Source organism: Gallus gallus, chromosome 2 (assembly GCF_016699485.2).
Source record: "Gallus gallus isolate bGalGal1 chromosome 2, bGalGal1.mat.broiler.GRCg7b, whole genome shotgun sequence".
Taxonomy (NCBI): domain Eukaryota; kingdom Metazoa; phylum Chordata; class Aves; order Galliformes; family Phasianidae; genus Gallus; species Gallus gallus.
The window spans coordinates 58344953-58366924 of NC_052533.1; the positions used below are offsets into that span (position 1 = coordinate 58344953).

A 21972-nucleotide genomic window follows, 5' to 3' on the forward strand; every position below is an offset into this window, starting at 1 on the left:
AATCTACACTGAAACTGTACACGGTGTAAGAGAAATGGAAAATGATAGCTGCCATGAGTTCACACAGCTGTTTCACACAGGATCCCATTGCAAGCTCTGAAGTTTATGAGCTGGAGATCAAGCACAGAATTCCGCAGAATAGAGAGGTGCCAGGCACTCAGGTGGGAAAGTGTGACAGGAGCAGAACCCGATGTTCCTTCATGCTGATTTCAGCCTTACCAACTGCTCGCACAGAAGCACATTGCAAAAAAATTTGCACAAGGCTTGATCTCATTGGCTACTACCAGAAAGGGGTTTTTCAATGGGCTGTACCTATGACCTAAATTACACATACAATCCAGTTACAGTGTTTGCTCTCAGCAGGATGCCGATGTTGAGGAGAGTCCCACAGCCATATATACAAAGGGTTTCCGTAGTCATCCTAGAGCATTTTCACATGTGATGTAACAGTATCAGTATAGTCAAGTCTTTGCTGGAAAACAGATATTGCCACACCCAAACTCAGACTATAGTTAATGGCTACAGTACTGCATTTTTGATGTAGTGTCAGCTAATCTGGAGAATAAAGGCTTCAGGTGGTGTTTTTGCAGTCTAAAAGAGAAGCATTACCAACATTACCAAGGCAGGGACTGAGACCAGCAATAAGTATCTTCAGGCCTTTGGATTACAAGGAGCTGTCCTGATGACCACACTCATTGTTCTTAAACTATAGCAATTATAGCGTGACCAGCAGGTCAAGGGAGGTGATTCTGCCCCTCTATGCTGCTCTCATGAGACCCCAGTTGGAGTACTGCATCCAATTCTAGGTCCCCCAACGCAAGCAGGACTTGGAGCTGTTGGAGCAGGTCCAGAGGAAGGCCACGAAGATGATTATAGGGCTGAAGCTCCTCCCCTACAAAGACAGGCTGAGAGTTGAGAATCTTCATACTGGAAGGGGGCCTACAGGAAAACTGGTGAAGGACTTTTTATAAGGGAATATTGCAACAGGACAAGGGAAAATGATTTTAAACTGGAAGAGGGTAGATTTAGACTAGATATTAGGAAGAAATTCTTTACTGGGAGGGTGGTGAGACACTGAAACAGGTTGCCCAGTGAGGTTGTGGATGTCCCTTCCCTGGAGGCGTTCAAGGCCAGGCTGGATGGGGCTTCGAGCAACCTGGTCTATTGGAAGGCCTATTGCAGGGGGAGTGGAACTAGATGATCTTCCCTCCCAACCCAAACCACTCTATGATTCTATGATAGTATGCCTGAAAATAGGTTCTTGTCCATTCTCATTAGTTTCTCAGACTGACAATCATAGATTCATAGGATGGCCTGGGTTGGAAGGGACCTCAGACCACAGGAGCATTGTGAGGACTTCGTGAGCTGATAATTTTTTCCACTTGGTAGCTCATTTATCTGTTCTGACTTAGAATCATAGATATGTTGGTTACACGGATGTGCTGGAGGTCACTCAGTGAGCTCTCTGCTTGAAGCATAGCTATTGCCAACATTACACCAGGTCAGCCATGATTTCTCCAAGCCACGTCCTGAAAACCCTTGGGGACGAAGACTACTTAACCTTTCTGAGTAACCTCTTCCAGTGCTGCACCTCCTTCCTTGGGAAAATAGATGTGCAGGAAAAACATGTTCTTTCTCAGTTTCTTACATACAGAACCTTCTCTGCACTACTAGTGGGAAACAATGAGTTGCATACACTTCTGGATTTAACACTGAAGCAGGAGAGGAGAAATAGAGGAGTCAAGGAATGAAGAGACTTTTCATTTCTTATTCAGTTTGCCAAGTTCTGTTCAAATCAGTAGCATCTCCAAATTGCCATCACATGAGAACTGTTTTGATATATGGGTGCTTCCAGCTCAAGTATTAACCTAACAGCTAAGACAGCAACAAAAGCCATGACAAGTCTCATTTTCTCGTATGTGTGATAGCTATGAAAAGCAGGAGAAAAAACACAGCCCAGATGTATGCAAAACCTGAGTTACTCTGGAGGCATTCAAGGCCAGGCTGGATGTGCCTCTGGGCTGCCTGGTCTAGTGCTTGGCAAACTTGTCCATGGCAGGGGGGTTGAAACTAGATGATCTTTGAGGTCCTTTTCAACTCAGGCCATTCTATGATTCTATGATACCCTGAGAAGTCAAAATTAAGGTCAAACCAACAGAAGCTGGAGTGTGCCAGTTTACTCAGGATAAACAATACAGGATACATTTTTTAAACAGACCTGAAAAAGGGGCCCTACAGAATTTATAAATGTAAAAAATTTGTGAAAAACTTGCTATGTAGGTACACGATGTATGTACCTTTAAATAAAACCTAGAGATACACATCTACAGTAGATGCAAATGAAAAGAAAGGGAAAGAAGGAAAAAGACAAGAATTACAAAGAGAAATAGAAGTCATCATTTCTTTAGAAATGTAAAAGACTTAGATTAAGAAAAGCTCCTTGTGAAAGACTTCTGCAAGCACACAGAGCTGAAAAATCTAATCCTTACACTGAGATCCCTTCAGATAACCTCTCAGTTAAATTCTTTAATAACAGCATGGGTAACAAACTCTAAATCTCTAGAATAGACACCTTCCTCCATGCAGTACTGTCAAATCTTGAAGTAATTCATAGGCAGACTAAAATTACCTGTCTAAAATGACTCTCTCAATTGACTTCCACAGTATATATTCTCCCCTTCCATACAGCAAATGGAAAAGAAGGAAGTTGTCCGCATTGAAGATCTGAGGCAGTAAGTTCTGGATGGCACCACTAGTGCCAGGGGAAGATATGGAAAGATCTGGGCTTATTTTGGATGCTACCTTGACACAGGTAATCAACAGAATTTTTCCCTGCAGCTGTTTGGTGCCAGTATTTGAAGATCTGTTCTCAAACATTTCATCACCCTGCTTCATATTAGTGCATATTCATCCTGACTTAACAATGCACTTAGCTACCTTAGATTTGAAATTGTCCACAGGGAACAATCTTAGAAGTGAAAGTCATCATTAGAGTAGACCCTAGATTGACAATTAGAATTAGATTTATATGCAAGGAGATCAAAATAAGAACAGTTCGTGACCCCAGTGACCTGGACAAGCTTGAGAAGTGGGCTCACATGAACCAAGTAAGATTCAGCTAAGTGAAGTGAAAAGTGCTGCACTTGGTTTGGGACAATTCCAGATATGTGTACAGAACAGGAAAAGAACACGCTGAGAGTAGCCCCACAGAGAAGGAGTTGGAGGTTCTGTCAAACAAAAAGCTGGACATGATCCAGCAGTGTGCTCTTGCAGGCCAAAAGGCCAATTGTATACTAGGCTGCATCAAAAGAGGGGTGGCCAGCAGGGAGAGGGAGGTGATTGTCCACCTCTGCTCTGTTCTCCTAAGGACCTGCCAGGAGCACTGCACCCAGGACAAAAGGACCCCAGCACAAAAAAGATGCACAGCTGTTGGAGCAGGTCCAGAGGAGGGCCACAAAGATGATCAGAAGGCTGGAGCGCATCTCGTATGAAGACAGACTGAGGCAACTGGGCTTGTTCAACTTAAGAGAAGGCTCTGGGGAGACCTAATTGCAGTTTTCCAGTACTTGAGGGGAGTATATAAACAGCAGGGAGCCAACTTTTCACCTGGACAGATAGTGACAGGACAAGGGGGAATGGTTTTAAATTAAAAGAGGGGAGATTTACATTAGAAACTGGAAAGAAATTCTTTACTCAGACGGTGGTGAGGTTCTGGCACAGGCTGCTCAGAGAAGCTGTAGGTGCCCCATCCCTGGAAGTGTTCATGGTCAGGTTGGATGGGACCCTGGGCAGCCCCTGATCTAGTGGGTGGCAACTGCACCCATGGCAGAGTGAATGGAACTAGATGATCTGTAAGGTCCCTTCCAACCAAAGCCATTCTGTGATTCCTTAAAGGCTACTGAACACTGGCGAATGATTTTCAGGTGCTTTTCAACCAGATTTGGTATGCTTCTTTGTATGGCTAATTATCTGCTTGGTACAGTACCACTATAACATAGACCCCTATGAGTCTAAGATTCATTGAATTTCACTGAAAATGAAACACTAGATCCCAACTGAGGGAGAGTTGCACTGCTAAAGGGATCAAGACCTCAAGTGTTAGCAACCAGTTATCTAATCATCTTTTGAGCACCCATTTTACCCTTTGTGAAAAGTCCCTTTTGGGGCTCACATCCTTAAATCAAAGCAAGCAGAGCTTCACACTGGTTAAGCACAGAACTGGCACTGCATAAACTGGGCAAAAGTAACAGGATTTAAACAAGAACCTGGCCAACGGTTTCACAAACCATTAACTTCTCATGTATTGTACCCAAGAACTGCCACCGCTGTGTAGGACTAAACAGCACTGTCCAGGAAGGAGGAACGGAAAAAACAGGAATACTTTAACTTCAGTTGAAGCAGAATGTCACCAGTAATGTGCATATCAGTAAAATAGTGTTGCTAATTTTGACAGAAAAATACAATTGCTAAATTCTGCAGAGAGTGGTCCATTTGATGGTTCTCAGCAAGTATTAGGGCTTGGGGTTTGTTTTTCAATGACCCCTCACTTCAAAATCTGCAGCTGGAGAAAACATTATCATTAGGCTTGAGGTTTCAACCCAAAAGCCAGGCAAGACTTGATGTTTCACTGAACTCAAAACCTCAAACTGAAACTCAAATGTGCAAACTTTATGGACTCGAACCAGAACAAACACTTGCTAGCCCCATGTGAACAAAAACAACAGAGCTGCACATAGGTTTAAGTACTGAGACATGATGGCTACTGGCCAAGGAATGAAGTATTCCATGCTCTTTTGAAGTGTCCTACCAAATACTGGTAGATTTTTAGTGACCGCAGAGTATGATTAGACACACACTGCCATAGCTTAGAGATGCTCAAGTCAACTTTAACTGAGATCAATTGCCAGAAGCATTTTCTCTGCAGTTCACAGAGATGTAGAGTAAAATATCCCACAGTTCTGTGTGACCACAGTTAAACTTCTTCAGTAGTTGACAGGCCTCTTCAAACCCATCTTCTGATGGCACCTGGAATACCAATATAGCTACTGTCTCATACCAAAAATATGTTTTGGTTGTCCATTCAAGCAAGAAATAGGTACAAATACATCTTTTGGTAATTTGCAGTAGAATATGCGAGGATGTGTCTAGAGTACCATAGCAAATGCATTTAAAAATAATAGGGAAAGATTTCTTCCGCATTTTCAGCACAGACCCTCATCACAAGAAACTGCTGAAGTAGACAATAGATCTCTTCTTGTTCTCATCTGGAATCAGATTTTAATTCACTGATTATTCAACACTACTCCTTGAAAAAATTTCCCCATTATTTCTGGGATGTATGATAGACAGGTTATTGCAATTATCCTACCCTCTCAAAGTTCAGTTATTCCACATAATAGCATTGACCACATATATTTGTATTTGTGAGCTGTTTAATCATAATAATCTGTTCCTAGTGTTAATACCTGCTATTTTAAAATTGAAGTTCACCTAGTACAAATACTGTGTACTTTGCCTAAACTTCATGGTTCCACAAGCATTACCATGGGTAAACTTATTTGGCATATATACAAACAAGAAGCAGAAAAGAGATCCACGTAGAGCTAAAAATGCTATATTTATACATTTGAACGATGTTTTCACAAGATTCAACCACATTTCATCATTAGAAAATATATCTAAGCACTTTAAAGGACTGAGACTCTGAATCTTAAGTGCTGTGCTTTTCCATCCCTGTAAACTGTTTGTGTGATAAAGACTGCAGTGGCAGTCCTGGAGGAGAGAAGAAATGTGGGAATTCAACAGGGCAGAATGTTGATCTAAACACATCAAAATGATAATCACTCAAAAACATATACATGATTTTCTCTGCATTTATAGAAGCCTCCTAAGGTTAATATTTCCATTATTATTTTGACTTAGTAAAAATTGTTTCCTCCATTTCACTTAACCCTAGGGCTAAACAGTTCTTATGGTTCAAAAACAACTGCCATGATGCATATTCCAGTGTGAAAGGGGTCAGCCTTTAAGATCCTGTAGGGTACTGTAATTATGGTTAGGATGTAAAAAGAAAATAAAATTTGTCTAGAGAATTTGGAACTGCATTAAAACACACATAATGAACAAACAACTTAGAGTAAAATATTAACGTTCCATGTTGCTCTTTGTTCGACTTGCATTCTTGTTATTGTTCCCTCCTAATTTCCTGAAAGTGTAAAATAACACTGATTTGACATAACTGTGGAATATTTCATAGCTACAAAACAGATCACTTGACCTACACCACCAAGAACGGAACCATGGAACTGGACTCCAAGTTATCTATTATATTTGTATTCCTTTTATGTCACAATTTCATTTTGACTCCAAAACTCAAATGCTTTGTTTAGTAAACCCACACTTAAGGAAGAGAATCTAGTCCGAACACACAAATATATAGTATAAATATCTTAATTTCCTTATAAAGCGGTACAGCTACTAGTATTGGGTTTATTAACATGGAATGCTATGAAAGACAATGCAGATGTCAGAAGACAAGCAAATTGTGTAATCTTTGGTTCTTCATACAAATAAATCTCTAAATCCTAATGTATTTTACAAACCCAAGAAAAACTGTGATGAAGAGGCTGCACAGAGATCAGTCAGAACTGTACATGCAATGGCTAGAAGTTTATGAAGGGTACAGAGTTGCACACCAAATTAGTATCATACCCATAAAAAATTAAATAAACCATGAAGTTTTGTGATTATAAATCATGCTACAAAGGGAAAAGCAAACAGAAACACATCACAATCAGCTCCTTGGTGAAACTGCTGATAATGCAGTTAATGTTTGGTCTTGGACAAGGGACTGATTTCCTTTTGTTGGCTGCCCAGTTTTAGATGGGTATTTTACATGAAACACATTAAAAGTTCAAAGTGGAAGAACTATGTTTTTTCACCTGTGCGTGGTTTCAGCTTAGACTTCTGCATTACAGTCAGGAAGTCAGTTTTTCCATGCTTGTTACAGTAAACAAAGATTGTATGGCAAGTCTCCAAAAGTGATGGGTTAAGGACCAGACTGCAGGACTGACAGGCTACTTTCAGAGACTGAAGGCACGGCACCAAAGCAAGACTGACTGTGCATTTAGACTGTATTTGGTGTGCTTATTACTCTGTTGTTTGGAGAGCACAACAAACACAGGCAAATATACCTTGGCGTACATATATGCAGTGTGCTGAAATGGTGAGTGAATAGGCAGGGAAAAAAACCCATAGCATCACTTATTATCGCTGCTTCCCACTGTCTTTTAGTGGCTGCTTAGATCTATCAAACCTCAGTCTAAGCTCTGCTTGGTTTTATTTTACCTTTCTTTGTAAACTTACAGCAAAATATCATTTGACACTTCCAAGAAGAGTCCTTCTCATCAAACAATAACATTTATTTGTAAAAACATTACTACTTCCAAGACTACTAGCCAGAAATTAAAATTTGAGAAGCATTTATCTTGTACATAGTGGAGTTACATTTTGCTGCTCCTTGGATATGAACCCAAATTTGCCAATGCTGTAATTTTATAAAATTATTATTGTTTTTCAGATCTGAATCTCCTTTGGAAAGCTGAAGGGTTTTTTTTTTTTTTTTGGTGAATATAATCCACCCCTTCTGCCCTTGTGCAAGGCTTGCAACAACCACACACACTTTCTAAACGTGCATTTTCCTCTCCAGGACTCTGTTCTGAGGTTCTGCATCAACACCTGAAGCCAATGGGTGCTGTGCCATACAGAGCCATGTTGCAGAACCATGTAGTCTATCCCACACTGAAAACACTAAACTGGTGGAGATTGCACTACTGTATCTATACTTCAGCTTTGCATCTGTAAAACAGGGATAATATATGCCCTTCATCTCATGGGAACGCGACAAACATTAATCAGATTGTGGATCAGTAAGATAATACACACATTAACTGGTGACAAAATACATCTCTCTTTGAAGCAGAGACCTAAAAACACAATTTAAAAAAAAAATAGCACCCTAAAATTTGATGTATTTAGGCTCATGTACAAAGAAATTACATTCTACCATCTTCAGTATGACACAAACACATCCATTAATAGTCTTTGCTGGTTAAGACTTGCTCTCTGAATTAGGACTACCATATCCAGAGTACAGACGTTATATTGGCTGAGCAACATAAAGGCCTCAGTTTTGTGATATTAATTTGTGAAATGCAGATATGTTTAATTGTCAACAAATTGTGAGTAACTATCAACAAATGGTGAGAAACTGAGGAGCTCTAAAAATAATTATGGCCAACTGGATGAGTGTTTTCTGGTCTTACATCTAACACCAAGAAAATATTTGAAATGTCTTCTGCTCTCAATTGCCATTTAAAAGTTGATTCAATTCCTTCAACTCAGACATCTATAACTAGATTCAGCTTTGGACTATTTGTTTTCCTTCATCATTAGCATCCTATCCTGTGTTTTCAATTATTTCAAAACATCACAAAACAAATCCTTCTGAATTACCAGTAAAATATATGAAAACAAAATCTATAAACCAGAATAGAAAAATAGATTTGAACCTAACAAACAGGCTTTGTTTTGCTAGTATTGTTAAGTACTTCCATGTTAAACAGTATAGGACATTGCTAAAATACATTTTAACCAAGATAACCTCTATTGTAGGTTTAACACTAAATGAAGCTGATTACTCACCCATGCTATCAGTCCACATACCTTCCTCATTGCTAATGAAGACCAACCTTCCAGATTTAGCGCAGAGGAATTCCTTCCATAAACACAAACACTCTTTAGCTCTGTGTACGACAAAGTAACCTCCACCTGTAAGGTTATATATTTAACAATGAGATCTTTGTCCACTGCTAATGAACCTTCTCTTGGTAAGCCTGAACAAGGCTTGTAGCACATAAGATCTGTATAAATAACAGTGCAGGTTAGAAAGCTTTCACCATCCACAGGCTCCTCGTGACAGCGTGGCCTTACTGCTCTGCAGTGGTAACCCCCAACAAGATATGTACCAAAACCTGGTTGTACACATAACTTGACTGAAAACAAGTACAAAGTAAATTCCTGTAAGAATAAAATGAGAACAACAGGGCACCTGTCGTGTGTCCTTTGTTTCATGCATTACTAGTGGTTATGATTCTCTGGCCACAGGACCTAGATTACAGCTTTCTATCCCTAACTATAGAGGATGATCTCCATCAAAGTGGGATTGTTTTTATTCCTAACCTATTATTTCTTGATCCAACTACCTTCACTGCTTTACTCACCATACCTTCTGCCTTTTCCCCTTCATTCAACAAAACATTCATTCAGACTTAAATGGATTTTAACTTCATGTAAAGTAAAAACTAGATAAATGCAAGTGTTTGGTTTTTTTTGTTTGTTTATACTGAAAGAAATTGCCAAGCTGTTGTTGCACTGCAGCCGAACTTGGTTTCTTATAAGAGAAAATATCACCCTGTTTCCCAACTTCTGATAAAATGAAGAGGCATTTGCCTGTGACATGAAAGCATCTTCCAAACAAGAAAATCTTGTTGCAGATACCAGCCTGGGAGGAGACACAATTGTCTCAAAATCAGTAACAGTCATACACTATTTCCCTTCCTAGAACTACTGCTTTGAAAGGTCTTTTGCCTTTTTTTTTTTTTTTTTTTAACAAACTGGGAGAACAAGTGGTATGCTCACATTCACTGTGCCCATAACAGGCCATCCTGTAGATCAGCTCACTGCCAGACAATGGCGTCCTAACACCAGCCCCTTGCGTTAGGGTAGCCATTTTAAAATGAGTACTTTAAGTGCTCCGAGTCTGACTATAAGCAGCAACAACATTCAGATAGATAGATATACACATATGCATGCAAGTAGCATGGGCATTCACCTGCTTTTATGTCCTTTAACTAGCCTGAGAGCCTTCCACTTCCATAGAGCTCTACCTGCTTGCCTCAGTGCTGCACAGACCCTTCTCCAGCACAAGCACAAGGTTCTCCCAGCTGATAGGACAAAGTGACTTGTGTCTACAGAAATGTGAGTTATTGTCCTCTCAGTATCACATGACAATAATCAAATTAACTGCAAAAACATATCCACCAGTCTTTTCATGCTTTAGTTCTTCAAGCCAAATGGTGTTCCTTATTAAATACATTTTTTATTCTCTTGGATTACAGTTTCATGCTAAAAGAAGAAAGAGCCCCAAGAAAGAAGACCGCCATCTGCATCATCCTTACGGAATTCCGTACAGCAGTATCTTAAACCTAATGTCAGTGGGGCTAGTAAATACAACCTAGATAATTTGGAAAAAACAACAATAAACGAGAAGCACAGTACCATGACTTGGATAAATACAAATAGCCAAATAGATTTCCTACTGGCCCATGTATTAAACATTTTAACAGGGAGTTAATTGTACAATACTCTTAAGAAATTGAAAATAGAGAACTAGACTGTCTTAAAATTTCTCTGAAAAAGAACATAAAACAAGAAATAATCTAATAAATTTTCATAAATCATTTACTTCTAATCTGCTGTTACAGACAATTTTATTCATCTATCACACTTATTAAATGGAAGAATTAAGGTTGGCTAAGCACCTTGAGAATGCATTCACCCATATTTCCCATATTTGGGTTCTTTTTAGAGTAAGCCTTTCTGCTGAATTTGCTTGGTTTTCAGTCACATCTGAGGAACAGTCACTGTTTCAATGTTCAAACCTTTATATTATTGATTAAGCCCAAGACTAACCACATTTTAAAGAATTTAGGAAAGGACATCGTAAAACATGAGTATAACTCAAGAAACAGAAGTTTGCAAAAGAATAATTTAACCACAGAAAGGTAAGCAATTATGTTAAAAATGTCTGTTGCAGGAAAACATAAAGGACAAGCATTTTCTGCTTGGAAAATAGAAACCAGAGGGACACTACACAGAGATAAAAATACCCCATTTTATGCAGGAGACAGCGAAATCCTTCCACAACATGCATACTTTTACAGTTTGCATGTCTATAGCCCAATCCGTTTCTTGGAAAATCAGTGTATCTTCATGAATAAACATTTTTTTTTCCTTTTCTTTTCTTTTTTTGAGGTTTGGCCAAAGTTCAAAAATACGGAGACATCCTAGCCTGTTTTTTGCAGAGGGTGCCTGCTGGGAGCAAAGCCCACTCATGCCCACTCTGCTTCCTTCAGCTACATCAACAGGGGCTGAATTGGATCCATTGGCTACAGAATCTCTAGAAAATAACTGTACCTACAGGCTACTTATATCCTAAATAGTCATCGTCATCTGACATCAACACACACCCTTGTGTGCATGCAAAATTTATACTATCTTGTATATATACTAAGTATTTCTTTATATTCGTTTCTGGTTTTAGAATACATCCATTCAAAGGGCTCTTTTTCAAGACCAAAAATCAATTCAAATTGTACATACAGAAGGAAATAAAAAAAGGTCTGAATTAATTCTACCTCAGAAAAGATTTTAGAAAAGGATACATGGGTTCCTGCTGAATGAGAGGATGTACAGCATTCAGTTGCAATTTGAATCTATATTATATTTAATAAAACCACAGTGTGTTCTCTTGTACTACTAAAACAGCATACTACCTTACCAGGTCTGAATAATTTGTATAAAATTGATTGCTGCAGTTCTTAGTAAGAGCTCTAATTGCATTTCTGGTATAACTTAAAATGATAACCTTATCTTAATTAGTAGCATGCTACAGAAATGCTTCTGAAAGCTGCGGAGGATTAACCTGCATTTTTAAACAGAAGCCCCAGGGCTTTTTTTTTTTCTTTAATTTCATCTCAAACATATGAGCTAGTGCTAACTTATCATAAAGTAAAAAGTAAAATAATCACATTGAGAGAAAATAACCCTGCTGCCATCTTCTCTGGTCAGCGCAAGTTTCCATGCATAGGCGTTAAGTGTGCACACATGCATGTCTGCTACTTTAGGGGCTTCTCCACTAATAGAGCAAAGAATGTGCTTACACAAAACATATTTTTTTATATGCCCCCAGCACATGGTATATTCATGTCATCTCATGGAGAATTATCCATGCCACCACAGAGCCTTGTGTAGGACTGGAGTGGGCCAAGCAGGCAGGGGCTGTGACAAAGGGAACTCTGCCCTTTTGATGGCAGGGGGAAGACTCACTGATGTCACCCAGCTCTGGTAGCCATGGTAGAAGAAAAAAAATCCACTAAATTTAACGTAAATTTAAAGTTAAAACAGACAAAGCTACCACCACCATCAACAAAAGCACTCAAACATGCCACCATGTCAGAAGAAAACTAACCCAAAACATTTACACAATGTGCTGCAGACAACTTACTGAAAAGATCTCTGATGACAGAACCAGCAGTAACTCCAGATCTGCCACTACAACTGCCTGCAGAGCTCATCAGCCAGCCAGATGTAGATGTGACTTCTAGAAGCATGCACGTCACAACATGGTGAAAGAATACTGCTGTACTGTCAGGATCAGAATACTTGGAAAGTTTGGCAGCAAAATACTAAAAGCCCTTTGTGCAAATTCTTTTTTTCTTGGGCAAGTTTTCATTTGTTTGTTTTCTTGCTACATTTAAACATATCTTTATTGTTGTTCTGTCAAAAAGTGGCCCTGCTTTTTAGCTTAATAAATGATTATTAATCAGTTTTACTGGGATAATAATGAAGCCAAGAGTAGCTGTACAGCATGTCTGCCCTCAGAAAGCACTACTGGAACTGGCAGTTTGAACAACTGAACAAATGCTTTGGACTTTTGTGACATATTTCACTATCGTTTGTGTCACAGTTTCTCTCAGAATTAAGAGTCTATCTTAATCCTTCCAAAACAAACAAACAAACAAAAAACAGTAGTAATTTCCTGAGACCTCATTCCTGTTACTCCCACAGCATAGGTATGCACCTATAGCAAGCTACCAAGCAGTAAAGCCAAGCACATGGGTGCTAATGTATTATTTTTTGTGACTACGTCTATTTCAAATTAATTTTTATTCTTAGCCACTTCACACTAAAAAACACACTTGCTTTTTAACCAAGGTCACCAGCTATACTGCAGGCCCCATGGGGCACAAACCACTCTGAAAGCATCCATGTGCACCGGCCTATCCGTACACAGCACTGCAGGGTACTCCACGCCCCACTGGACCTCCTAGGTGCTGCTTCTGTATACAAAAGCAATAAGGTGCTGTTTCAGAATTGCTATAGTGATTCTACTTAAAAACGGACATAAATAAATTGATAGGCATCCATATGTATGAGGCTATCCCTGCATACATCCCTCCATGGTCCCCTGAAATTCCATTTGAATGGAATTCATGAGGAAAATGATTAAACTCTCCCATAAATTGTGAGATCTGCCCCTTGCCTCCCAACCCCCTCAAACTGTAGCATTTTCCTCTTGCAATGTGCTTTCATAAGCTGAACATGCATTTGTCGACCATTTTGCTACACGCTTTAAAGAGAATGCCCTCAAAGCAGGAGCCTGTATTGTTTTTTGCTCAGTAGAGCTGACAGATACCTACTGAAGATGTCTTGCATCACACTAACCAGATAGGCTTTTGAAAGGAGACTTTGCTCCTCATCTCAGCATTTTCTTTAAATTTTACTGATGCTATGGGTTGGAAAGAGAGGGACTGAATGAAAATGATCAGTTATCCAAGACTGCCTGCTTAATGTTTCTGCTTATGGCAATGCACAGTCAGAGCAACCAAACTTGCCTCCGGTGCGATCCCAGCCAGTCTGTTAGCTAGTCCTTATAAATCCATCCATCGCCTCTCTGAAAGTCACCACCTTCCTTTTACCAAAGATAATGTATGCTACTGGGACTATACTACCACACATGAAATCATTAAAGAAAGATAGACCACAATTTATGGCCGAGTCTGTGGACAGCAGGGCATTATTTTAACCATAAAATCACAATCTGCAAGGAGAGTGGCCAAGCCAGAGGAACCATTAAAGACTTATAATTAGCATCAATCAATGTGACACTACTGTTGACATCTTTATTACTTTAAATACACTAATCAAATACTTCTGCATTGAGATAGAAAGAATGATAGGCAGGCAGACACAGAGAACATCTCCACAGAGAGCAATTTTAAATTAGCTATTCAAAAGGTAACAAAAAAATAAGCACACCAGCATAATTGCATGGAAATGCAGTGCACTGACTAAAGCTGTTTTCAGCTAGGATAGTGGGCTTGGGATGGTCAAGCCTGCATATGAAATACCTCAAATCTGCCCTGAAAAAATCCGTATTCACACATCTAAGCCATGCAGTGGGTTCCTCACTCTTCTAAGCGGAATCAACAAACATCCCACAGACAATCTTTGCTTTAGGGCATTTTGAGTTAGAAAAATAATGGCTCAGCAACTCTTTATAGCACCACTCCACTCTACTTTTCTACGCACAGGAAGTTTGATGGAAGAATATCACGGTATTATTTGCATACCTACATTGTGACTACCAATATTGCCTAATTGCATCCACATGCAATTTCATGCTGCACAGACACTAAAATATTCTGTTACTATTACCGCGAATATAAACATTTTGCAATTAATAACCAAGAAGTTGTTTCACTTCTCCACCACCTCCCAGGCCATATGCTATTGTACCTTAATGAAGGGATGTTCAAGGAGCAGCTCCCTTCTCTGTAGGACATCAGCTTTGACATTCATGAAATGGGAGTTCTTCAACTAGCACTGGGAATCAATTAAATGTATGCATATCCTTTTCAGAAAACATCATTTGGAAGGAATCAAATGATGGTGCTCCTACATTAGATTAAGTTAGGAATCACTTTATCTTTTTCTGTTTTAATAGGAAATAACAATATTTTTTAAAAAATTACCATTATACAGCAAAGAAGATTCAAATTTACTAGGTCCTACTTAGATATGATTAGAGTCTTATTGGAGGAGAGATGTTAACTTTGAAAAGACACGGTCTGTTTCCCTTCCCTCTTTATACAAAAAACATTACTTTTACTTTTATTTAAAATAATAATAATAATAATAATCCTCCATATATGTAACATGGGAGGCTATATGCTGTGTTTATTCTGGAGAGTCTTCCTTCCAAGATGTCGATGGCAGCCTGCCAATCATTTCACCCATACACTGAGCATAAGTATTAACAAACCTGTGGAGATCACTGAAAAACAGCAGCAGCCTCTCTGAGCTGGAGGCTCCAGGTGCTCTGAGATGGCTGAAGGCTTCAGCAAGTGACTTCGCTCAGCCATCTCTGCCCAGACACAGGGAGTAGTTCTCTACAGGACAATAGAAAAGCCTTCAGAACACTAAGTAACAGGAAAAAGGCAGTGATTTGTCTATTGAAAATCCAATTAGCTTAAGCCAATATTTATCAGATCACTCTCCTTAAAACATTTTACTTCAATTTTAAGTGAGTTACACTAATTTGGATTGGACTATCCTTCTCTAATGAAACTGCCAAACCTTTCAGACGCTTTAATTCATTTCTAAATACAGTGGGAGCCCTATAAAACAAGCACAAAGAGACTGCTGAATGCCTGTGGGGCTCCACTGCATTAAAACAAGCCAACCTATCAAGTGACAGAACTTAATGAAAGCTTTTAAGTGGTGGCGGGAGGAAATTCAGACAGAGGACCAAGAGTACAGATCCCCAACTGGGCAGCAAGCCATCTGTCTGCCAGGACTTCCACACAGCACTGGAAAAACTCCTGCATCAGAGGCCTGCCTAGCTCGCATGTCCACTTGAGATGTTCCCAGACACCCTCACTCCTTGCCCTTCACTGACTCAGTGGAAACACACATCCCATCCATCCCGTAATCTGAGCAGAGGGTTGTGAAAGATCCTACAATTCAATTATTTATATTTATTTTTCGAGGCTGACCTTATCACTTGTGAAGAACAGCACAAACAATCAGTCACAGAAGGCTTACTAGCTCTGAGTCAGCGGTGGGGCCTGCTGTATCAAAGGCCACAATGCGTTTGTAAGAAAGCAGCTGGCAGTAAACAGGAGTCGCACAGAGGGGAAATGACAGCCATCAGGGTGCAGTCACTTCCTGCTCCGAGCATTTGGCCGCTGCCAAAATAAAAACAATGCTTAAATCTCTGCAAACATCCTCAGTGACAAAGGGGAAGAGTAAAGCTCATAGCATAAAATTGTTCACAAATATCAAGCTCACTCAGCATCCAAGCCTGATGCTGTAATTTCCAGACAGATAAATTTACATAATGAATAACACAAGCACCAGGTACTGTGCTTTTATCACTATACATCAAGCTGTACATCAGGGTTTATACAAATCCCCTGAACTAATGTATGTGAGCATAAGACTTTGACATTTGAACAATAATCTGTGAACTAAAATTTGGCAAATGATTTTGCCTAAATCTGAGAGAAGGGCCCAGAGAGCCACAAGAGATACCCTGGAATTGAAAGAGGAACTTGATAAGATACAGATGTACAGCATGGTGGGACAGAAAATACCTGAAGGAAAGACAGGTATGTGTAGAAGGCAGATGGAGATGGGAGAATGAAAAGCAGAGAGGGCAAAGCAGTCCTACAAAGCAGGACTAGGAGTACCAAGGATCTCATATTACCTTCACAAGCTGCTCATTCCTTTTCTACTCATGATGACACTTACATACCTGAGCACATAACAGTAGGTTTGCTAATTGAATTGGCCTTGTCACTAAGCATAGGTATACCTCCCCTTGAAGCTGGTGTGGGACTGAATGCAGCCAGCCCAGAATCCCTCTTTCTCTGGCAAAGGTAAAGCTTCAGCATAAACTTGGATGAGATTCTGCACCCTGTCCATTCCTCCTTGTTACATGAGGACACTGAGTCAATCCATCATTCCTATATTTTTTTGGTAACTAGACTACAGGTGGCTCAAGGTGTTTTTAACAGTGCCACAGAATTGCAAGGTGATGAGCTTTCTACCTAAACCTGTATGATTGCTGACCTGACAAATGAGGAAAACATACAAGAATAGTCCTTCTTGCATGGCACCATCTTTCTTTCCCTCCCTTGCTCATTGCTTCCTTCCTTCCTCCATGTCACTCCACATTGCGACACACATCATTACTGCTAGAGCACTATGATAAATGTATGCAGCTACTGCACGGGCCTTTTACAATTGTCTGAGCCAACGGTATTAATCATGAGCTGGGATTTGGAAATCATAACCAGGAGACAGCCGTCGCGACAGCTCTACATCGTAATGACAAAATATGCAGAGCAATGTAGAAGAGAAGAACGCACTCTCTGTCATTTGGTCTCTGTGCAATTGAGAGGCATGGTAATAAGCATGTTCATTTCAATGCTCTTTACTGTAACAATAGTTTTCTTGCTCCAATGGATTTTTTTTATACTATTCTATTCCTTAGAGTATCAATATTAATCTAGGCACTGTTACCCAGTGCTGTCAAAGAAATAGCACATCCCAACTTAACCTGCTAATATTGGAGTCACTGCTGCATGCTTAATGGTTTAATCAATCAATTAATCAATTGTATGTGGCCATACAATCACATATAGCCACATATGTGTGTGTGTACACAGTTTCTATGTTCTTGATCAAACAGCACAGACGTGCTGGAGGAGAGCAAGTATTCCTTTTACTTAAAGGTTTATATCAATGTTTAATGCAATATGTTGAGCAGGATCCTCAGTGAGATAAGCTTCCTTTGAGTAACACATGGGCTACAAAGATTATGGTAACTCGAAATGTGTGTGCTGGATTTTTATCACTTCGGACAATTGCAGCAAAGACAACCTTTGAGCAAGACTCCTTTTAAGCCAGTGCATGAAGCATGTGTGTGAACTTCCACACTATGCATGAATACAAAATCTTGCAAAAACAACATCAGAGCCTCGGCTCCGATTAAATTCACAGGTACAAGGGGCCAAACCCCAGCCCTGCAATCCACCAGCTCTACTCCAAACCTGCTGGAGCCGCATCCCCACTGACTTTGCCTGGGCCAGCCCCAGTCCCGCCACAGTGACCTGGGAGAGTTCATCACCGGGAAGGATCTGGCAGCCTCTGCCTGTCCTCGCGTTACCCTGCGGGCGTGCCAAGTGATGATGACAGCCCCATTGGCTTTGAACCGCCTGACAGAGCACGAGGGCTGACTTCAGCCAACTCCCGCGTGGGGCTGAGCCGGCCCAGTGTGCACCACAATAATCCAGGGGAGCTTGGAGACTGACAACCAGTGCCTTGGAGCAATGCCTCGGCCGGCCAGCTCAAGAAACTGCTTGTGGCTTCCTTTAAGAGCAGAGGGAGAGCTTTACATAGTTTCACGTCTAGAACGTAAAGTGCTGGTATCTAATAGAAACCCAAAGTTTAATGATAGAATGTGTTTGATATTTGGTTAAAAGTTGCTAAATGAAACTTTCCCAGAAAACATGACAAATACTGTGCAGCACTGTACCACTGAAAGCAACGTACACGCTTTCAGACAGAGTAAAACATACATCTTACAAACAAGCAGCTTCTTGAGGGATGTAAATACCTTAATTCCATGTAGTTTCCAAACAGTTGTTTCAACACAAGCTATTTTATGGATTATTCCATACTCACAGGGGTCACTGTACTGCCTACTGATTAGAGGGACGGAGTGAACTCTTTAAATTTCTCTTTTGTGCCAGCTCTGGTTATTCCAGCCCAGTGTGCTTGGCATTAGGAGCTGTGTCAACAGTTTCCAAAATAAACAGCAGCACCAGTTCTTTTGTCTGTATCATACTCTTCTAAGTACCTTGAAGAGAGCAAATGTGGCTTTTTGATTTAATGGTGCTAGTGCCAAGACCTCTGCTGCTGGATAAAAATAAAGCTCCCAAACTCTAGGCGTCTTCATTTTAGCATCTGGAAAACATGTGCATTAGGAAGTTTTGACATATTCCAAAAACGATATACAAACACTGCCAAGTTCTTTTACTGGCCTACAGAAAAAGTCAGCAAAGCCAAAAAAAAAAAAAAAAAAAAAAGGCTTATTTTATATTCCAACTATCACGTACGACTCAGGCTTTGAATACTTAATAGTAAGCAAAACTGTAACTCTACCTTTATTTCTTTGCACAGCAACAAATTCCAGTAACTATCAACAATAAAGTATCTATCATTTGTCATATATATTTCTAAAATGACGATTACATATTCAGTAGCATGAAACTCAAAATCAAAGTTGCTCAGGACACACAAAAACCCATGGGCTAACTGTGCCTGAAACTAACGGGGCAGCTTTGCAGAACTCTCCTTGCCCCTCCAGTCACTTCTATCTGGGAAGAAGCTGATGTGGGGGGAAAAGAGTCTGAGCTTTGCCACAAGAAGATAAAAGAGTTGCTGATATTTCGCAGGGAAATGATAAGGCTTAGGATTTGTTGTCTTTTCAAAATGAGATTTTAGACTTTAAATTATTTTCTCTTCTTCCAGGAGTAGTTTATTTGGAATGCATTTTGTTTTTTTTTCCTCCTGGAACAACAAAACTGCATTTGCTTGACATTGTTCTTTAGTAACTGCTCCCACCCACTAGCAAAGCATCATTGCAAACTTTTGCTATCCCACTGTTAAAAACAGAGGCAGCATGTTGTTGTGGGTGGGCTTTTTAAAAACAAAAATATTTTAGTGATATGATATTAAAGACACAATGCCTGATTGTTGCAGGAACAGCTTATTATGTGTAGCTAAATCCATGTAGGCAACAGCAGTCTGTAAGATCTGGAGCATCCCCTTTACGTCCTGGTGGTTAGTGGTGCTGCTGACAAAGTTGCGGTTCCTAGCTGCTGGTTGCTCCATTTCCATGTGCTCAGCCAAACAGTCTGTTTGCTTAGCTTCAGGCTTTAATACATGCACATAGCTGTGATATTTAAATGCTGCATTAAATGAGGGATCACAGAAAACACAGCATATGACTGTGATGTAGAAGTTCACTGGTGATGTAGGGATAAGGAGCTGTACCGACCACCTCTTGCAAGGACTTGGAGAAAATATCAGCTTGGGGACCACCACCCTCTCCTTAATAAGTCTCACGCAGATACTGAGGAGAAGGAAGAAATACCGTTGACACTCCGTGGGGACGCTACTGAGATACAAAGATCACCCCACCTACAGGTCTGCTGTGGCATTCTCCACACAGCTCTTCCACAGAGAACGAGTCATTCCATCTCATTGCACAGGTTCATCTTTGCTTCCACTATTCACAAACAGACCAGAAAGCAAACAAACAAAACTTCAATACTGCAACAGCTTCTAAACAGTTGCAGTAATGCCTGCAGGCACGCCACAAGAATGAGCTGAGCACCACGGCTCCTCTAGCAGGAGACGGACACCAGGTAATTAAGCCAGGTCAGCATGGGGTTTTCAAAATTCAAGCACCCACCTCATTATACTTGTGGAACAGAGATAGGGTCTTGTCTCAGTATGTCATTTAGTGGTAGTAATTGGCTCGTAATGTTTCCATTCCTTTTATGAGCAGTTACTGGATTGTCACAGACACTGTTAAGTGGTCTCATGGCTAAAGCAGTTCTATCAGTAAGTGGCTGTATGTAGAAATTTTGTACTATCCAATTCAGAGAAAAGAAGCTATGTTCTGCATCCAGAGACACTAGCCCAAACAATCAAAGAAAGCAATCCTGCCTATCAGCTAGGAGAAAGAAATCTTGAAAAATTGATGTTGCCAGAAAGCAATTTGGAGAAAAAAAAATAAACCAGCAAACAAACAAAATTAACAAAAAGTTCTGCTCTAAACTCAAGAGCTACAGACTAACTGTGGCAGAAATTGCCTTCCAAAAACTTTTCTGTCCCAGCTCTAAAAACTTCCTTTATAAACACAAGCTTTCATCAAAAATGCTTCACTCTCCTCAGCAGGGATCTTTTGTAGTTGCTCACAAGTAGTTTTTACATCAGTATTTAAACCACCGACCTTGGCCTAAGAAAGAATATAGACCATACCCATCCAAGTAGGCCATAAACTGCTAGTCAAATTTACAGCTTTTACGTTCTATTGGACTCCCTTATAAAGTTTAAAACCCTTCTAAGGAATTTATCCCTCTGTCTGTACTTGTGCAATGCACAAAAGATATAAAGATTTGTCTCAAGAAGCATTTGGCTCTGTAATCAGCCACCTTGCAAGTTTCCAACATACCAGTTTAGCAACATGATATCCGAAGAAGAGTAAAAATCAACATCCCAGAATTTTAGCAATAATAAATTTAGAAATTGCACTAGTTTTTGACATGTCAATATATTGTTTTCTTGGTGCTATCTATGAATAACCTGTGAAGAATGCAATAATCTGACACGTTGACAGAGATTCTTTAAATATACTGAGTACTCTGCTGGCTAGAGAGATTACATAGATGGACACAAGATATCATGTGAAATCACACATTGCATCACATAAATACAAAAAAAAAAAAAGAGAAAAACACTCTATGCAAGGTGCAAAGTTCAATGAGCTCAGTAATTAAAAAAAAAAATCTATTTGGGTCCCATTGAGAAAGAAAGCTGAATTATGTTGATTTTGCTGGGGGTAGGGAAGGAGAAGGAAGCTTCTATGACAGAATGGTGGTGACTATGTTGAAAAGTAGTGTTTTGAAGCTGAGAATTTGCCCTATCAAATAGTGTTATTTTGCTCTTTGTATCTGTTGTAGTTTCTATGGAAATAAATAGGAGGCATTACTTTTGGAGCGACCTACATAAAAACAATCCAGTCCATCACTGAATTCAACAGTTCCAGTATGCATATGCACACCTGAAGTAAAAGTCCTCGTTTATTTATGTCCAACTGGATCTTATTTAGTTTTAATATTTGACAACTAACCCTCATCTAACAGGAGTGCATCAACAGACTTTCAGTAGCAGATGAACATTTTTCTATTTTTTAAGCATTCTGAATCAATAAATAAATGTAAATTACACAACTGTAAGTACTGGAAATGAACAAAAAGTCAGTAACAGGAT

General features: G+C 39.8%; 1 long non-coding RNA gene across 50 annotated transcripts in view; it reads right to left on the reverse strand.

The window, feature by feature from the left end:
* LOC124417794 overlaps positions 1–21972 on the reverse strand; it is a 320851-nt gene that overhangs the window by 73708 nt on the left and 225171 nt on the right. For 40 of the 50 annotated variants that reach the window (XR_006936143.1, XR_006936185.1, XR_006936174.1 and 37 more), the window contains one exon: positions 8725–8829. The exons of the other annotated variants lie outside the window; for them this stretch is intronic. This is a non-coding gene — a long non-coding RNA (uncharacterized LOC124417794). The remainder of the gene's footprint in view (positions 1–8724; positions 8830–21972) is intronic. 50 annotated transcript variants of the gene reach the window in all.